Consider the following 21,560-nt stretch of genomic DNA (forward strand, 5'->3'; position numbering starts at 1 on the left):
CTTTCTTCCTGGATGAGAAACCTTTTGTAATAAGATGTACCACATAGAAAGACTTTCTGACTACCAAGGCAATGTGGTTGTCAAAGGAGAGGTTGCTGTCAACCTGTGTCCCCAGGTCTCTTATCACACCTGCTGTGTTTATTGGACTACCACCTATGTGGTAGTTCATGGGCACTGAATTTTTCCCAAAGGGGATGACAATGCACTTTTTGGCATTGAGCTTAAGGCCATGGTTCTGGCACCAGTCATTTGTGTCAGTGAGGCCTTTTTGTAGAATGTCTACATCAGTTGGAGAATCAATAATGGCTCCCAGTTTGCAATAATCTGCAAACTTGGTCAGCCAGAGTCCCTTTGTGTTGGCTTGAACTTCAGAGAAGTAGATACCAAACAGGAGAGGACCTAGGACCAATTCCTGTGGGACACCACTTGCAACTGGTCGGTAGTCAGATTTGGAGTCTGCTACTTTCACAGTGTGGGTTCTATCAGTGAGATAGTTGGCAACCCATCTTATTACATAGGGGTTTATGCCTAGTTTAGTGAGTCTATCTATGATTCCTGAGTGAGGGATGGTGTCGTAGGCCTTGGCAAGATCTAGGTAGGCTGTGTGAACTACCTTGGCCTCATCCACAGCTCTGGTGACAGACTTGAAGAAGTCTATTAGATTGATCAGGCATGATCTACCTTTCACAAACCCATACTGCGTTGGGTACAGAGTTTGGAGATTCCCTATGTCCTTATTTATAAGGTCCATAATGATGCGCTCCGTAACCTTACATATTAGACTTGTTAGGCTAATGGGGCAGTAGTTCCCAGGGTCTGTAGTCCCTCCACCTTTGTGGAGTGGGATAACCATAGCTGTGAGCCATTTGGTAGGAATAAAGCCTAAAATGAGGCTGTGATTGAACAGGGTACTCACGTGTGGTGCCAGTTCACTTTGTTATTCATGTAGAACACAGCCAGGGATATTATCAGGTCCCATGGAAGCTGTATTCTTGGCTTTGGACAGTGCGTTTTTTTGCCTGTGTAGCCGTGATAATAGGGACTTGGCATTCCTCAGGTATTGTGATAGGCCCTTTAGGGGGTGAAACGTTCGCACTGAAACTGTCAGCCGATATGTTGGCAATATCAATTGGTTCTGTATATGTATTGCCATTGTGCTGTAACAAAGACCAGATCTGAGTATTGCCATGTAGATTCTTGACATAACTATAGAATGCCTTGTGGTTGTCTTTAGAATCTGCAGCAATTTTGTTTTCATAGCTAGCTTTAGAGGATTTGATGATGGAGCTCAGTTTTTTGCTGAAGCTAACAAAGGAGGTTTTCCAGTCTTGGGACTTCATCCTTTCCTGCAACAGGTTTTTCCTTCTGTTGTAAAGTTTGTTTATGGTGGGGGACCACCAGATTGTCTTCCTTTTTTTTGAGGAAAGCGTCTTGGTTCTGTTTGGTATGGCCCGTTCCATGCACTTGTGTATGTGCTCATACAGTGCATTGGTGTATGATTCAGCAGTCATGCACCTATTTTCCATTTGCATGGGTGTCATGAAGTTAGCCACCTCTGATTTTAGAAGTCCAAAATTGGCTTTGGAGAAGTTTTTTATGGTGGTTTCCTTTAGAGGGAGTGAGGGTGGGATGTGGATATCCATGGTGATTAGCTTGTGGTCAGATCTGAACAGGGAGGAGTTGATTACTGGTGTAGAGCAACATTCACTCATGTTAGTAATGACCAGGTCAAGGATGTTTCTATCCCTGGTGGGGGTAAGAATGAGTTGGTTCAGGGCATTGGAATTAATGAATTCCAGAAAATGTTGAGCAAGTCTGTTGGTACATGAGTAATTTTCCTAGTTAGTGGAGGGGTAGTTAAAGTCTCCCAGTATAAGGGTATTGGGTTGTACCCTAATATTTTCCAGTGTGTTTAGGAATGTGGAGTGGAAGTCTTGGGACATGGTGGGGGATCTATAGCAGGCTACAACCTGGATTGCAGTTTTACCCAGTGTTAGTTGTACCTGAAGTATCTCTGATGCATTATGTTGGGCTACTAGTCTGGAGGTGTGCATGTCCTTTATGAATAAGGAGACACCACCACCTTTAGTGCTTCGGTCCAGCTTTAGGGACCGAAAGGTGTGGTATGAATTATAGCTTGCTAGTGCTGGGGTGTTCTCTGAAGCCTTGAACCAGGTCTCAGTCAATGCACAGATGTCGATGTCCTCCATTTTAAGGAGTGCCTCAAGCAAGTGCATTTTGATATTGAGACTTCTAACACCTAGTAGCATAACCCTCAGATTTTGTTTGCTTGTAGCTGTTATGTGGTAATTTTGTCTTTAGGACATTGCTTAAAAAAAGGCATTATAGAGGTGGCAAGAGCCTTGGCCAGTATCCGGAATCCCTGTTGTGACAGGTGCAGGCCATCTCTGACAAAGCATCGAGGTCTGTCGATCATGTCATCCTAGGCAGACAGATACTGGATCCCTTATTTTTAGAAGATGAGTGGCCCTGTGAGGCACTGAAAGCCATTTGGAATGTTTTAGCAATTTGCAGTGATGTATCTGGGCTTCTGCTATTAGAATGAATCTGCTGATTTTATTCTCAGCAGTCTGTATTCTGTGAGTACTGTGGGCTGAATGCTTAATGAGAAAAGAAAGTCCATATTCAAATTTGGTTATTAAAATATTTTTAGCAATGGCCCTGAAAGCAGCAGGGGAAAGGAGGTGACTGATGCTGTAACATAGTTTTAATTGGAAAAGGATTTTATTAGTTACAAAATCTGTGTGTGGTAAAGGAGACGGTATAGGTTTGAGTGACATTAGGCATTATGTTCCCATTAAGATCTGTGAAGAGAAAAGGAGGAATAGCTGGCCATTTCTTGGCTGAGGCCAATACCGTGACATTGGTTTTCTTGGGGTTAATTAATAGCTTGTTCATAGTGGACCAGATACGTAACTGAGTGAAATTGCCCTATAACTTGATTAGTACTGGACTGCAAGAGCAGCATATAATGTGTTACATTATTAATTTAAGATTTGGTAATTGTAAGGGAAGACCATTAACAAACAGACAGAAGAGAAGAAAAGAGGCCCCAACACAGATACTTATGGTAAACCTGTATTAAGTTTACCAGCAGGAGAGGATGAAAAATTGCTATGGACTTGGAAGGTTCTGTCTTTTAGATTACTGTGAAACTAACAACTAGTGTTATCTTCAAAGCTGAGTCTTTTGAGTTTGTTAAGAAGAAAAGTATGTTTGACCATTTCAAATACCCCTCTGATGTCAACAAAGAGACCTGCAGTAATAAGTCTTTCATTCAAGTTTAAATAAACGGCATCAGTAAAGGTACTGAATGCATTACAAATGCAAAAGCCATGCAGTGTATCACATAACAGGCCATAGCGGCTAAATGCTTAAGTACTTGCTTGTGTAAAAGTTTTTCAAATATTTTGGTAATATGGCACAGGGTAGAAACAGGTCCATAATCCATCACCCCATTAGGAAAAGTGACTCTAGCTGGAGGGATTATAACCATGTGCTTGAATGCTGGTGGGACAGTGCCTGAGGTGAGAGAGAGGTTAAAGATATGAGTAAGCGATTTTGAGACTTTTTTCAGCTGCTTGTCTTAGGAAGTTGGGATGAAGATTGCTGGAAATTTAGATCCTGAATATTTGAGTTTGAGAAGTAGGAACTTGGTGTGTTTTACTGAAATTTCAAATAAGTGAAAGGTTGCTGCATAAGAAGGTAGATCAGGGGATGAAGGTTCTTGTTGTTTATTGGTAGTGGAGAAAATTGTGGAAAGACTTTAGTTATGGCGATTAAGGTGGACTGAAAAAAGTTACCATAATCATTAGCGAAGGTGGAGTGATTCAATATTATTGGTTTATTTTTGGTAGCTGAACAGTTATTTAATGTCCTTGTTAAGAATGTTCTTTTTTCCAGAACTGATGATGTGTAGAACAGCTTGCTTCCTGTCTCTGTGTGAGGTACAGTGCTTCTTCAGAATTTTTGCAGTTTTTGCTTCTTTCCTCAAACTGAGAAGGTTTATGTAGCTCTGCATTGATGGGATTCCTGTGACAATGCTTTCAGGCTGAATCAATGGCGTTTATTTTGTTTTTGAAAAAACACTGAAAGCCATGGGAAACACTGCGATCTAAGTAATTTTTTGTAAGGGGGCACATTGTGTCCTGAATTGTGGTCAGTTTTGTGTTGAAAACTTATAAAGCAGAGGTGGGTTCAGACATGGCATACAGTGGATTCCTGTCTGTAGCACTGAGAAGGGTGTTGAGATTTGATAACTTAATATAGGGAAAGATCTTCCTTCAAGTACCTGTGGTGTTTTTCATATGTTCTGCCTGATCATAGATTCAATGGGTGAATGGTCACTGAGAGTGGTCACTGAGAGAATTGGACAGTATTTCAGTGATAAGGCACCTATATTATATCAAAACTAAAATCGGTATCCAGATAAATGAAACTTTATCTGTCAAACCTGCACTAAAGAATTGTGATTGAAGGCACTAAGTTTACTATTTGTTCAGCTTCATGATTATAGTTTGTTATGTATGAAAGCATTTCTTCTTGTTGTATTTGATTGGCTGTTACAGCCTACGTCTGTATTTTGATTTGTGTTCATAGATAGTTATTTCATTGATTAGCTTACTATGAATGAAAGCAACACTTCCTGCTTTAGGTTGATTGGCCATTATGGCTCAACTTGAACTGTGATTTGTGCACATAGCTAATGATTTTCATTGGCTATGTGGCACAGATCTGTAGTTTGATTTGTGCACTTTATGTGTGTTTTGACTTGATGAAAAAAATTTTCCTCATTTAATTATTTGTAGCTAATTAGATGTTTCTGAATTTAAGAGCAGCTATGTTACACTTTTATAATTTTAGTGGTCTGAAGAAGCGGTGTGCTGTACCATGAAAGCACTCACCATTATACATTTTATTATTTTTATTAAAGTTATTTTATTATTTCAGCTGTGATGTGTTAATTATGTTTTGGAATTATTATACTTGCATTGTATGCTGGTTATTATTAGTTCAAGTATGGAGCTAGAGGCAGAGAGTCTTTCCCAGTAGCACTGACTTTGAAATCACTAAGAATAACTGTGTTGCTATGTACGCCTTTAGGGAACATATGTTGTAGAGTTTTATATAAAATAGAGATGGAGGATGGTGGGGGGATGTAAACTGCAGCAATCTACATGTGAGTATGCCCACCTAATATAAAGTGAGACAGTATGCATTTGAGACTCTTGTCATCTGCAGTAGGAGAATTAGTACAATTCACAACTGTAATTAAGGTACTCCTTTTGATTAGAAGTGAAGCACCACCACCAGATCAAGGGCCTTTCTTTACCTTGTTTTAGTTGTTACTTCCTTTCATTTCATATCCTTTATGATAGAATTTTTTATGATTTTTGTTTACCCCTTTTATCTGTTTGACAACTTTGTTATGCTAAACAAAGTCTTCACAAATAATTTTCCAAAATGTATTGTTTTCTTCTTTGTAGGTGGAGCTGCTATTGTTGTCATTTTATTTTTTGTTATCAATGAATGGCTTGATTTGTGTGTGTTTGTCTGTGTGTGTATATGGGTTCACTATGAAATCTCGAAATACTGAAATTCCGAATTTCAGTATTTTGAAATTACATAGCCGAAACCTTCAAATTCCAAAAACCCATAATCGCGAAACTCAAAATCCCGAGCCTACACTATACACAGAGCACACACATAAACATACACACAACTTCCCCCCACAAGCACACAGACAAACCTAGACCACATATAAGCAGGGGGGCAAGCCCCCCTGCACCCCCCATGTAGGGGCTTCACACCCCCCCTACTTATATATACTAACTCAGAGATCGCACAATCAGACACACAAAGGTAACTCACACCCACACATTTCACAGTCCCTCACACGCAAACATCACAGTCACAACACACACTGACATACACTAAAGCCCCTAACCAACACACTTACTCACACATACATACCCGAACTAACACCTAACCATCACATACCGCAGCACCAGAAGCGCTAATTCAAAATCTCCGTACTTCTGGTGTTTCGAGATTTCAAGGCTTCAGTGTTATAATTTCGAAATACTGAAATTCAGGATTTCAGTATTTCGGAATTATGAAGGGAACCCGTATATATATATATATATATATATATATATATATATTCGAATTTCATATGACCGGGACCATATGATCAAAGTTTTAAAACTTGGAATTTGATATTGTTTTTGGCAAGAACACCTTAGTGCAAAGAGATTTTTCTTTTTTCACATTTTGGTAAAGTTTTAAAACTTCGAATATCTTAAAAAAAACAAAACAAAACAAAACAAAAATTCCTAGATGTTTATGCAGGGGGCAAGCTCCCCTCGCTATTTAAATATACCAACTACAAGATCGCACTACAGTGCTGTATGGAGATCTCTGTTTAGATGTTAGAAGTTTTAAAACTTCGATCATATGGTGTCGGCCATATGAAATTCAAAGTTCTGAAACTTCAGTCACCTAAATGGGACCCATATACATATATGGGTCTGCTTTTGTTTATCAAAAGTACACTTCTTTGAATGTGAAAAACCCAAACGCACGTCAGCGAAAGTGCAGTTTTCTGATGTTATGTCATATATACATAGTTAGAACCTAGAACCTTTCTACAAGGCATTTACAAACTCTTCTTTATCAAGGTATCATGGGAGATATGCAAAATAACACCATGAAAATAAACAGGAATGTAGTAGATAGTGAAAAAAAAGAGTGAACAATGTCTGTCAAGACCATAGTGCATGTCATTTAGTTGCATTACTCTCATGTGCATTTAACATGTTCATTTTTTTTCTCACAGGTATGGTCATAAATTACAAATTAATTGAATGTCCTACACCTCAAATGAATAAAATGTGAAAATATAAGATATGCTATATTAAATTGTAAAACAATTGAATTTCCTATACCTCAAATGAGTACTGTGAAAAGTTAATATATGCTATACTTCCACCTCTATGGTACAGACACCCACTCACACACAATACCTAGTACATTCAACATCTTATTAGCACACAGAAAATCTTTTGCAAGTGTGGTTGGTATAGCCTTGTTTTATATCAGAGGAATGTTAACCTCTGATGTGTAAGCAAACAGTAGGCACAGCAACCACCATTAATTGTTACTAGGAGGAATGCTTTTGTTTATTTTATTTTATTTTGGCAATGAGGTAACTCTCGCTGCATACCAAACTCCAAAACACAAAACAAAGAGAATTTACAGCATTATTTATATGCTACTAATCAATTAGATATGTACCATTTAAATATGATATCATCAATATGAACTTAACTATTATAGATGATACAAGATAACAGACACTAAGTTAATACGCAGTGATAGAAAATATGCCATTAGAAGGCACAAATCTATCTGAGTAAATTCCAAGAATGGAGTTGCTTTAGTGATTATGGCATTTGCAGAATATAAGTATTAAGGCTAAAAGCAGAAAATTGGGGAGGAGCATCCTGGGCAAGATTTTATTCAGTTCTGAGATCAGGAGTAGCACAGAAGGAACATAGAGGGAGTGAGAGGAATAGCGGGAATATCTGTACTTACAGAATGGTGCAAAGGTCTCAAACAAAGACATGTTGGGGTATTAAGCAAACAAACCATCTACAAGGGCCATTATGTAGGAATCTGAAGCTGAACAGAGCTACAGATAACTGAAATCAATGAGTGAGAGTAGACCATCCTAGTAGTCATATCTGGAGTTTTTATCTCAGCATCTCAGCTGCAAACCTTGCAATGTAGTAACTGTGCCATATCCATGGGACTTAGATCTGGTCTGCAAGACTATGGAGTGCATCATCATGGAACTCATTAACAAAGACATTGGGAACCTCCAAACACTTGACCCGACCCAGTTTGGCTTTGTTAAGGGCAGATCATGCCTACTAAACCTGGTTGACTTCTTTGAGACAGTCACCAAGGCCGTAGATGAGGGGAAGGTAGTTCACACAGCCTACCTTGACCTCGCCAAGGCTTTTGACACCATTCCCTACTTGTGTATTATAGAAAAACTCACCAGCCTGAACATAAACCCCTACATCACGAGATGGGTTGCCAATTGGCTTACAGACAGAATTCACATGGTAAGAATAGCGGGCTCCAGGTCCGACTCTAAACCAGTCACAAGTGGTGTCCCACAAGGCTCGGTCCTGGGACACCTACTGTTTGGCATATACTTCTCCGAAGTACAGGCAAATACAGGAGGACTATGGCTAACCAAGTTCGCCGATGACTGCAAACTGGGAGCCATAATTGACTCTCCGGCCGACATGGACATTCTTCAAAAGGGCCTTACTGAGACAGACACCTGGTGTCAAAGTCATGGTCTCAAGCTAAATGCCAAAAAATGCATAGTCACCCTGTTTGGGAAAAAGAAAACACCCATGAATTACCACATAGGTGGCAGCCCCCTAAATACAGAAGAGGTAATAAGAGATCTGGGGACCAAGGTAGATAGTAATCTCTCGTTTGACAATCATATTGCCGAAGTAGTTAGGAAATCCTTCTATGTAGCCCATCTAATTACTAAAGGGTTCGCATCTAGAAATAAAGAGGTTGTAGTGCCCCTCTACTCGTTACTCATCAGACACATCATAGAGTACAATGCCCCATTTGGGATGTACCTCACAAGACACTTCCAACAGCTGGAAAGACCACAAAAGTACCTCACCAAAAGGATTACTGGTCTCAAACATATGTCCTATGCAGCCCGACTGGAAAAAGTCCAGCTGTACTCAGTGGCATATCACTTACACAGAGGTGATCTCTGCCTGACTTACAAAGTCCAACTCAAAACTGATGGACATGCTCCACCTAAAGAAATCCAAGTCACTGCGAACCACTCGCTCTAGTGAGCTAAACCTCGCCACAACAATAAATAGAAGGGATAGATTCCTGTCACAGAGACTCCCCATGCTTTGGAACAAAATTCCTAACTACATTAAGCAAAGCCCCTCACTAACACTCTTCAAGAGAAACCTTGACGAGTGGATGGGTAACAGAAAATACACCCCTGGGATCACTTCATTGGCTCTTCTTGACAGAGGCTCAGTTACTTAATCAATGGGGTGGCAAAAGCTGACACACTCTGGCTAGGCTTATAAATGCCCTCGGGAAGATAGCCTAGTACCTACCTATGAACCTATTAATTAATGTTAGAAATTCCTCTCATATACTAATAGCATCATTAGCAGAGACCTGACAGTCAGTAAGCAAGCTTCACAGAAGAGGAAGTTATTTTTAAGAGAAGGGGCATCTCACAAGTAATACTGATAAGTTAGAAGATGTGATGAAATAAGTTAAGCTGGTAATGTAAGCGAAGCCCAAATACATAAAACTGGACACAAATTTATCTGTCTTCCCCTTGGTGTGACAACAAGGACAAATATACAAATATTTTAAATGGAGTAGAGAGAGCCCCCTCGCAGAAAAAAAATGCTTTTTGTCTTGCCTGCATCAAATGCCAAGTCCCTCTGAGATAACCAGTATAACGATCGTTCAAGAGTAATGAAGAATTATCACAATTGTCACTTATATTAGGGCCCAGAAGCTGCCAATATTATGCAGGTAAGTGTCATTTTCAGATTGGGTTTGACTGACTTCTGCCCAATCCATCTTGATCTGGTTGACAAAAAAGGAACTATAAAAGAGGGACAAGAGGAACTTAAAGTTCAGTTCCAGCATATTCAGGTTTCCATTCTCAATCCTGCTTATTGCTTTATGTAGTCCCAGTACCGAGCGAAATATGAGCGCCAGCGCTGGAGAACTTTCCTTTATCTATAAAGAGATTATACGCCACATAATCAAACGTTTTCGAATGATCAAGAATTGTATCACTACTGCACTCACTTATGCTGGCTTTTCAAGGATGTGCTCATGAAACTGTCTGTACCATTACCTTTCCTAACGACTTATTGTATATGTATGAGAATTCACAGCTGCCCAAATAGGTGGTTGGCTGAGAAGAGAAAGCCCACACAAACTGCTTGCACAGTAGGCAGAGGAAGAAAAGAGAGTCCTAGTGCACTAACTGCCTGGATGACAAGACCTGAGTAAGGACATTAACAACGGTTCTGTCTAATCTGAGGGGAAACTGCTACTGTCCGTGGACCTGTTGGTGAGCTGTGTGATTGGTTTAAGAATTATGTCAGCAGATTGGATATTTGGAGGTGGTGGGGACCTCCAAATATCAGGTCTGTCTTTGCTTTTGACTTACACTTTCTCGGTTTCTCTAACTGATATGAGTGAGAAGGGGAATGGAGGAAAGAATAGACAGAGATACACATAAATGCCAATTTTGGTGGTAGAAAAGATCAAGGACCAGTTAACCCACTTACTTTTCCATTCCACATTCTTTTCCTGGTGGATGAATTGGAAATCTCAGCTAGCAAACAGCTTCTATCATTTTTTCATTCCCACCCGTTAATATACTCCTTTTCTCTGTCCCACACATTATTGAATTATGCTACTGATTTTCATTGGGCTAATTCATCATGTAGGCTGTTTCAATCATCACCACCCTTTTTGTGAATTACTATCTCTATCTATCTACCTATCTATCTATCTATCTATCTATCTAGATACACTTACAGTTATTGCTGCAGGGATCATTGGCAGGTAAAAGATGTTCCATAAAGCTAGTCAATTACCATTTGCTATAAATCATAATTTTCATTAAGAATCTTGTGAAAGCTTTTTAATTATAGTTTTCTCTTCTATGACATGGAAGACTGTTGAAGATCAGAATGATCCTTTCATTAAACCATTCCACATGTGCTCTGCTAAGGATATCCTATGAGCCATTGCTGACTCTTGAGTATTTTCACAGCAGTATATTGTAATGTGCGAGCTGTAATGTTACTGTAGCCAATATTCATTTACTATTCCTAAGTGTATATTACATTCCTCCAGATTATATTCCAGCTCTGTTTATTACCTTAAATGCAGTGTAAGATAGTTACTAACACCCAAATCACACCTTTACAGAGACTGTCGTAAACTCTCTAACTTTACTCTGTCCCAGTTCAACTCCCTACTATCTAGTGTTGACTGGTCAATCCTCAAGAAAATCCCTCTTGATGACAGTGAGTAAATTTAAATAGGATTTTCTTGGACACCCCGAACTCCCTTGCCTTCTCTAGGAAAATTAGAATAAAATCTAATTATGCCCCCTGGCTTTCTAAAGATACTAGATCTCTTATGCATAAAAGAGACAGTGCTTGGAAAGCCTGGGCCAAAACAAAAGAACTCCCCCCCGCTACAAAACTACAGAAAACTATGGAATCTTGCCAAGAAACAAATCAACAAGGACAGAAAATCCTACTATAACATTCCCCAAATCAATAGCAAATCCATCCCTTGTAAGTTCTGGTCTACTCTAAACAAAATCTTTCTTCCAGGTTGTCCTTCTGACCTCTTCCCTTTCCCAAACAAATCCCCTCTGGAAACCGCTACCCTCCTCAATCAACACTTTATTGACACCATTCAAAAACTCACACCCTCCAGCTCCAACACAATTGTTCCCCCACCTCTTCCAACCCACTCAACAAAAACCTTTTTTCCTTTCAACCTGTTACCACATCTTACATAAAATCTCTTCTTCTCAAGCTATCTATTGCCTATCCTGTATCCATACTAATCAACAGTTCCATTCAAGAAGCAATAGTTTCCCCTCATTTTGAAATCCTTCTTCACCATCCCCCTGCACAAAGGGGGAAACTCAACTGACCCATCTAATTATAGACCCATTGCTATCATATCCCCTCTATTGAAAATACTCGAAAAATGCATCCACTCACAGCTTCTCAACTATCACCTCCAACAAAACCTTCTTACACCCATGCAGCATGGTTTCTGGCCAAACCATAGCATGACTACTGCCCTCTTATCATTTACTCATACTATTGCTGAGGCCCATGACAATAACCAACTCATATCCTGTCTCTTCCTTGACCTCTCCAAAGCCTTCAACATGGTCTCTTACCCTATACTGCTATCTCATCATCTTTTGGCTGTTCCCGTTAGGGGTTGCCACAGCGGATCATCTGTTTCCATTTATTCCTGTCCTCTGCATCTTGCTCTGTCACACCAACAACCTGCATGTCCTCTCTCACCACATCCATAAACCTTATCTTAGGCCTTCCTCTTTTCTTGTTATCTGGTAGCTTCATCCTTAGCATCTTTTTCCCAATATACTCAGCATCCCTCCTCAGTACATGTCCATAGCAACGTAATCTTGCCTCTCTGGCTTTGTCTCTAAACCTTCCAACCTGGGCTGACCCTCTAATATACTTATTTCTATTCCTGTCCACCGTCTTCACACCCAGTGCAAATCTTAACATCTTTAACTCTGCCACATCCAGCTCAAACTCCTGCCTTTTTGTCAATGCCACCATCTCCAACCCATATAACATAGCTGGTCTCACTACCCTCTTGTAGACCTTCCCTTTCACTCTTACTGGTACTCTGTCACAAATCACTCCTGACACTCTTCTCCACCCAAAAAATGCTGACAACCAAACAAAACGAAAAAATGAACTGCAGACCTGCTGGCAAAAAAAAACAAGTAAACCAGAAGCCAAAAATTTAGCGCTTTCATCCACTGTTTAACTCTTCTCCACCCACTCCATCCTGCCTGTACTCTCTTCTTCACCTCCCTTACACACTCACCATTACTCTGAACTATTGATCCCAAGTATTTAAACTCATCCACCTTCGCCACCTCTACTCCTTGCATCCTCACCATTCCTCTGTCCTCCCTCCTCCCTCTCATTTACACACATATATTCTGTCTTAGTCCTGCTGACCTTCATTCCTCTTCTCTCTAGAGCATATCTCCATCTCTCCAGGGTCTCCTCCACCTGTTCCCTACTCTCACTACAGATCACAATGTCATCTCCAAACATCATAGTCCACGGGGACTCCTGTCTGATCTCGTCTGTCAACCTGTTCATCATCATTGCAAATAAGAAAGGGTTCAGAGCTGAACCTTGATGTAATCCCACCACCACCTTAAATGCATCTGGCACTCCCACTGCAGACCTCACCACTGTCACACTACCCTCGTACATATCCTGTACCAGTCTTACATACTTCTCTGACACTCTGACTTCCTCATACAATACCACATCTCCTCTCTAGGCACCCTGTCATACGCTTTCTCTAAGTCCACAAAAACACAATGCAACTCCTTCTGACCTTCTCTGTACTTCTCCATCAACACTCTCACAGCAAACATCGCATCTGTAGTGCTCTTTCCTGGCATGAAACCATACTGCTGATCACTAATCATCACATCCCTTCTTAACCTAGCTCCCGCTACTCTTTCCCATAACTTCATGCTGTGACTGATCAATTTAATGCCTCTGTAGTTACTACAGCTCTGTACATCACCCTTATTCTTAAAAAATCGGTACCAAAACACTTCTTCTCCATTCCTCAGGCATTCTCTCATTTTCCAAGATTTTATTAAACAATCTGGTTAAAAACTCCACTGCCATTTCACCTAAACACCTCCATGCTTCCACAAGTATTTCATCTGGACCAACTGCCTTTCCATTCTTTATCCTCTTCATAGCTATCCTTACTTCCTCCTTGCTAATCCATTGTACTTCATGATTCACTATCCCCACATTATCCGACCTTCTCTCCCTCTCATTCTCTTCATTCATCAACCCCTCAAAGTACTCTTTCCATCTCCTCAACACACTCTCCTTGCTTGTGAGTATGTTTCCCTCATTATTCTTTATCACCTTTACCTGCTGCCCATCTTTCCTAGCTCGGTCACTCTGTCTAGCCAATCGGTACAGGTCCTTTTCTCCCTCCTTAGTGTCCATCCTTTCATACAACACTTCATATGCCTTATCCTTAGCCTTTGCCACCTCTCTCTTTGCCATGCACCTTATCTCCTTATACACCTGTCTACTCTCTTCATCTCTCTGACAATCCCACTTCTTCTTTGCCAACCTCTTTCTCTGTATACTCTCCTGCACTTCCTCATTCCACCACCATGTCTCCTTGTCATCCTTCCTCTGTCCATACTGCTATCTAAACTATCTAATCTTAACCTATCTGTTTCCTCCCTATCATGGTTCCCTAGCTACCTTTCCTGTAGGCAACAATTTGTCAGATGGCTTTCATCCTGCTCTCCCTCCATCTCAGTCACATGTGATATTCCACAAGGTTCCATCCTGGGTACCCTCCTGCTTAATATTTTCACTAATGAACTGCACACATCCTGCAAACAATCCTCCCTTATCCAATATGCTGACGACTCATCTCTCATCTCCATCTCAGCAATACCTCTGAACTCCACACCCGAACCCAGGACACCTTTATATCCATTGAAAAGTGGCTGTCTGATAGTCTACTCATCCTATCTGAACTCCACACCCGAACCCAGGACACCTTTATATCCATTGAAAATGGCTGTCTGATAGTCTACTCATCCTATCTGAACTCCACACCTGAACCCAGGACACCTTTATATCCATTGAAACGTGGCTGTCTGATAGTCTACTCATCCTAAACCCAAATAAAAACAAAAGTCTTGCTCTTTCTCCTCTGTTCACTGTCCCACCACAAATCCACCTTTGTTATCAAATCCTTTAATAATACCATTATACAACCTGAACGCCACACAAAGCTTCTGGGTGCCATCATTGATGATGAACTTAAATTTAACTTACATATACTCCAATGTTTAAAAAACCTCACCAGAAACTAGGCTTGCTCTATCACAACAGAAAATTTCTAACTTCCAATGCCAGACTCTCCCTGACACAGGCACTTCTTCTCTCCTCCCTTCTATATGCTACCCCAGTCCTAAACAACATTCAGTCCACAACCTTGTCTAAACCTCAACAGGCATACAAAAAATAGCTAGATTTATCACCAGCTCTCCTTACAACTTGCACCATTACCTTGCACTCAACTCTCTTCAATGGCTTGAACTCCCCCAACAACTCCTTCTATCTCAATTTCAAATGATACACTCTATACTTTATAAAACATCCTCCTGCCCTGCTCTCTCCTCCCTGGTTTCTAGGACCTCCGCACCTCAAATCAGCAATTCCTTGGTATTTACCAACCAAAGAAAAATGTGAGCAATCTACTTTATAAATGCTCTGTTGCCCGAGCTTGGAACAAACTACCTATACACATATGCTCCATTTCCCATCCAGTACACTTTAGGAAGGAACTCAAACTTCATCTAGTTAACACCAAGTCTTGTCCCTGTCAGGACCCTACCTAACCACTCCTCACCCTTATATGTTATTCCCATCATAGGCATATTTACACTAGGCTTAGCCTTCTCACTAATTAACCTAATAATTATTCTAGCTGGTAAATTCAAACACACAATATTGAAAGCTCAAACTCTGCTGTCTATTTTGTATACTTTTGTATATTTTTGTAAATTTTTGTATAATGCTACTTGTATGTTATAATATCTTTGTTTCTTACTCCTTACTTTTTGACCTGCTGTATTTTTAAATTTTACTATCTTGGAGTGTGAATTTTGATTAAACTGTAAACTGATTGTAAATGGAGCTTTTCTCCTCGGGTCTCGACTGAAAATGGGCTACTCACCCAGCTGGACTAACCTGGTTAACAAATGTCAATAAAAATAAATAATATTAAAAACCAAAAAATTCACTGAGAGCAGCCAAATGGAGCATGAGCCGAAGTCAACGTTTATTCAAACCTAAATGCAGAGGTACGTGCTGTAATGAATGCTACACAGTAGAATTGGCGTTTTCGTAAAACCTTCGTCAGATACACAAACAAGAATGCCTTAACCTTGTTTAAGTAATAAACTGATTATGATGTAACCAAGTATAATTGGACAACCAATTAATTAATTAACTCCGATAGGAAAAAACAAACAAAAAAGCAGTGCTTTAAAAAATGAATGCAGTAAAAATCATTTAAAACATGGATTGAACAAGTTTTACAACTTTATAAAAACTATTATTGTTCATTACATAAAACATTAAAACAATCATATAAAGCTTATGCATATATAACTTAATTGTCTAGCATAGAAAAGATACTTAAATCAACTACATTGTGTAGTATATAGTTGTATGTGTTCAAATACATTCCAATGCTGCCTGGAGATGTAAAAATTAATTATTTTTTTATTATTTATTTTATTTTACATTTGTTGACCGGGCTAGTCTGGCTGGATACATGTCCATTTTCAGCAGAGGCCCGAGGAGAAAAGCTCCACTATATACTAGTAAATAACATAAAAAACAGCACAGTAAGATACAAATTATATGCATCTAGAGAACAATTCCTATGTAGCATAGTAACAGTACAGAAGCACTTTAACAAAAATATAAAATAAAGTGAGGATTCCTATTCTCATATTCTGTGCAAAAGCAGGAGTAGAAAAACTGAAAGAGAGAGAAAACAGTAAGTCAGATGAGAGTTTGTACAATATTTATTAACAATTATGATAAATATTTTGTGCCAGGGCACAAGTTTTAAGAAATAGATTTGCACAGCAGGGAGCGACATGTAGGTTTAAATAAGGGGAGAGATGACAGGTTGCAGTAGTGTAACAAGTAAAAGAGAAAAAGACGTTCTAGGAAAAGTAGTATCCACGTGGATACTAGGTGAGCTACAGAGGAAGGGTAGTACTAGTGATAGAGACGAGTAGAAGAGTAGTGGACAGAACAGTAAAAAGAGTTGGATGCTGAGGTCAGTCAGGATTAGAGCAAGGGCATAGCCAGTTAGATTTGAAATAGTTCCTTAGTTGTTTCTTGAAAAGTTGTGATGAGCCTAAAGTAGTCAGTTCTATAGGAAGTTTACTCCAGTATGAGCCAACAACATTTGTGAACAAGGAGTCACCAGATTTATTGTGTGATTTGAGAGTAGCTACTAGTAGTTTGTTAGCTGAGCGAAAGGAAGTAAGATTCCTGTAAGGGGCCACAAGGTTATTAAGTACTGGTGTATTAGTAGGGCAGTGGAGAATTTTTTTATAATTACATAATTACAATTTGGCAGCTCTTAGTTTTAAAATGGGCGCAATGGAAAGCATATCATTGAGCCCTGGCTGTTTAGAAGCATCTAACACTATCTACCAATAGAGCTCACGATATTCTAATCTCGCTTCCCACATACCCCCTCTTATTTCTTTGGGCATAACTTCCAAGACAAAAAATGTAAATGTAGCCTTATTACAAACTGTCTTGTGACGAAAGAGTGCATTATTTGTGTTAGCCTTACTCATTTCGTATAAATGTTCATAAATGCATGTTTTAACTTTTCTTTCTGTCTTCCCTATGTAAAAAGATTTACATTCCTTACATAAGGCAAGATAGACCAACCCACTGGTATGACAGTTGGAAAAACTGTTGCTCCTTACAATTCTATTTCTACTAATTATTTCTATATGGGAAGTATTAAAAATATAACTACACTGTGAACAAGCGCCACATTTAAAAGTACCTAGTCTAGTGCCATAATGTAGGGTTTGTGAACCATGCCCAAACTCAAAAAAAAAATTTTAAATTCAAATCCCTCCAATAAGTAAATTTTAACTGGCTATTACGTAATAGATCAATATCTGTAATTTCTTTAAATTTGTCCCATTCCTTACCAACAACATTTTTTATCACCCCTGAATCTCCATTGAAATCCAGAATATATGCATCTTCCATGGCAATATTCATGTTGGTATGTTGGGAAGGTGTTTCAGTAACTAGTAAATCAGAATCCTGTCCCAAAATAGGTGCAAACCTATTAGATCTACCTTCTAAAACTTCTGACTTTATCTGTTGAATTAAATTGGTGGGATAACCTCTGTCCTTGAACATTTCACTCACTACATTACTTTCAATAATAAAATCCTCATCTTCAGAAGTCATATGGCTAATTCTGACCATTTGACCTTTTATAAAGTTTTTCTTTTGAAAAAAAGGATGCCCACTACTAAAATGAAGGTAGGAATTTGATAAGGTATTCTTTCTGTACACCTTAGATGTAAATTTACCATGCTGTTTGGTAATGCTTACATCCAAATAATGGAGTTCCTCAAGGTTCATATTGTAGGTGAAATCCAAAATAAATTGGTGGTGCCTTTCAGGTAAGTCAAAAATTCAAAAAATCATTCCTTACTAGCCGTCCATAAAATACAGATGTCGTCTAAAAAATGTTTATATAAGGACCAACAGCCTCTAAATTCACTGTTGAAAACATAGGTGTGTTCCCACCAGGTCAACACTATATTGGCATAACTGGGGGTACAGCTGGCCCCCATCGCCACCCCTTTCATCTGTTTATAAAATTCCCCCTAATAATACATGTAAATACATGTAGTTGTTGGCAAGAATAGTTTCCATAAACAGAAGGACATTGGTAAAATTCTTGTTGGAAAGTTTACCAAATGTACTCATATTATCCTCCAACCATAGTAAGCCAATATCATGAGGTATGCTACCAAACAGGTCAACTATATCCAGTGTAATAAAAAACAAATTATCCTTGTAAAGCTCTGGTTTTAATTGTCTAAGGAAATCCCAGGAGTCCCTTAAAACAGCTGGACCAGTCCAAAACAGCTCTTTAAGTTTGGTATTAACAAATTTTGAAAGAGAAGATGTAACAGCACCCTCGAAAGAAACAATCAATCTGAGGGTTGGGTCCACTGTGTTCTTGTGGACCTTTGGAATACCAAACACAGAAGGAACCCTAGGGTATTTGTTGTATAAAAAATGAAACATGTCCAAATTAATGGAACCTTCCAGAAGAAGATCATCAAGCATAAGATGAATTCCAGAATTCACTTTGTTGACCTCATTAATAGAAGCTAGAGCATATTTGGACAAATTATTAGGCTCCTCCTTCATTTTGGATTTGTAAAGTATACCATCCAGCAACACAGTCCCCCCACCCTTGTCGGGTTACATAATTCTAAAGGTCAGTTTTAAGAAGCTCCAATAATTCATTTTCTTCCCTAGAAAGGTTTGGATATACCCTGTGTTTTGTTATTTCATTTCTAATTTCCCTTTCCATGATGTTTTCTAGGTTCTTTAGTTGTTTGTAATGAACAATAATAGTTTTTATAAAGTTGTAAAACATGTTCAATCCATGTTTTAAATGATTTTAACTGCCTTCATTTTTTAAAGCACTGTTTTTTTGTTTGTTTTTTCCTATCAGAGTTAATTAATTAATTGGTTGTCCAATTATACTTAGTTGCATCATCATCATCAGTTTATTACTTAAACAAGGTTAAGGCATTCTTGTTTGTGTATCTGACAAAGGTTTTATGAAAATGCCAGTTCTACTGTGTACCGTTCATTACAGCATGTACCTCTGCATTTTGGTTTGAATAAACTTTTACTTCGGCTCGTGCTCCATTTGGCTGCTCTCAGTGAATTTTTTGGTTTTTGGTCTTTATTTCACTGACATCCTTTTGGTTACTGGTTTTGTTTGTGATGGCTGAGCATCCAGGGGTTGAGTCCGAAGAGGAGTTCAGAGGAGGCGAAAGAGGTGAACTTCGGAAAATGATTGGCCAACTTTCACAGTTAGTTGAACTGTTAACTCCAGCTTGCCAATCCATAGTTACGTTGATGTCTGGCGTTCCTGGCAACCAGGAAGTACTACAATGCCAACAGAAGTTGACGTCAATGGGTTTAGCCACTCTACAATGATCTTCTCCTTTTAAAAACATTTCCAGGGCAAATGAATTACTGGGTCTACCCAACATTTTTCTAACCAACGAAGAAGGCACGGATTTTCAGGCCAAGGTAGCGACCAGTTCGAACGCCAATATTAACCAAGGTGACTCTCATCTTTCTAATGCCAATTTGGTTTCAACATTAAACCAGCTTTTACTTTCAATGATATTATTTATAAGACTTATGAATTCGGCAGGCAGCTGAATCAATCTAATTCGGATACCAGGATTCCTACTTACAAGGAAAACCTGGACAAGTTGTATTTTTTGATGGACAAATATAAAAGTTTTGAGTGTGATAATGTTTATTTGAATGAATGCCTTAAACACAAAGTTGTCTCTAAGGGACTAAGAATCTGTAAATATCCCAACAGGGTGCAGGATGGTTCTGAATTTCATTCCAGTTTAATAGCTATTTTTGACCAGTGTGGTTTAGAAATTGTTAAGGCTATTAGGGATGAAAATGATAGGGAGAAATTGTTTTTAATGAAAGAAATGGAAAATGTTAACCAAGTTATTCTCAATGATTTGTTGTTTACAGTAGAGAGTGAAAAGGCAAAATACTATGAGATTTTTGCACAAGTTGATAAGAATTGTAACACCAATGTTTTGAGGAAGCAGGGCAAACTTGATAGGGATTTTAAAGAATACAAAGAGGGTACGGCTTACCCAAAACCGAGATCTTTTTACAAATTCAGAGAACATGAAAGAAGTGAAATCAATAACAGACGTTCTCCTGAAGAATATCACCAGTTTGGTGAATCCGATCCCCACCACTCTACTTTTCAAGGGGAAGCCCCTTTAGAACATCCTTATCCCCCACCCCACAGGTGATCCAACAGGATAAGGAACAGGCCACAAGTATATTACAATTACAACCACTATGGGGGCAAAGGGAGAAAGAAAACATGGTATTAAGAGAACAAATTTCTGAAAGTATTTTGGTAACTGACCATGTTTGTTCTTATAGAGGCTATAATATTTTTAATTACAGTGCACTTTCTGTCAGTCTTCATCATTTTAACTTATTTTCAAAAGGTTTCAAATGTATTCCTTTAAGAAAAGTCAATACAGCTAGAGCTATAGTAGATTTAAAACTTTTTATTAGGAAGAAGAATTTAGCAATATTTTTTTAATAATCAGAATCATCTTAACAAAGCAAAGGCATATTTAATCCCCCCCTTCACCCACAACTAAAGAACCTAGAAAACATTACGGAAAGGGAAATTAGGAATGAAATAACAAAACACAAGGTATATCCAAACCTTTCTAGGGAAGAAAATGAATTATTGGAGCTTCTTAAAACTGACCGTTCTATTAGAATTATGCAACCCAACAAGGGTGGGAGGACTGTGTTGATGGATGGTATACTTTACAAATCCAAAATGAAGGAGGAGCTTAATAATTTGTCCAAATATGTTCTAGCTTCTATTAATGAGGTCAACATAGCGAATTCTAGAATTCATCTTATGCTTGATGATCTTCTTCTAGAAAGTTCCATTGATTTGGACACGTTTAATTTTTTATACAACAAATACCCTAGGGTTCCTTCTGTGTTTGGTATTCCAAAGGTCCACAAGAACACAGTGGATCCACCCCTCAGATTGATTGTTTCTTCCGAGAGTGCTGTTACATCTTCTCTTTCAAAATTTGTTGATACCAAACTTAAAGAGCTGTCTTGGACTGGTCCAGCTGTTTTAAGGGACTCCTGAGATTTCCTTAGACAATTAAAACCAGAGCTTTACAATGATAATTTGTTTTTTATTACACTGGATATAGTTGACCTGTTTGGTAGCATACCTCA

Source organism: Protopterus annectens, chromosome 12.part0, assembly GCF_019279795.1.
Source record: "Protopterus annectens isolate FY-2018-M chromosome 12.part0, PAN1.0, whole genome shotgun sequence".
Taxonomy (NCBI): Eukaryota; Metazoa; Chordata; order Ceratodontiformes; family Protopteridae; genus Protopterus; species Protopterus annectens.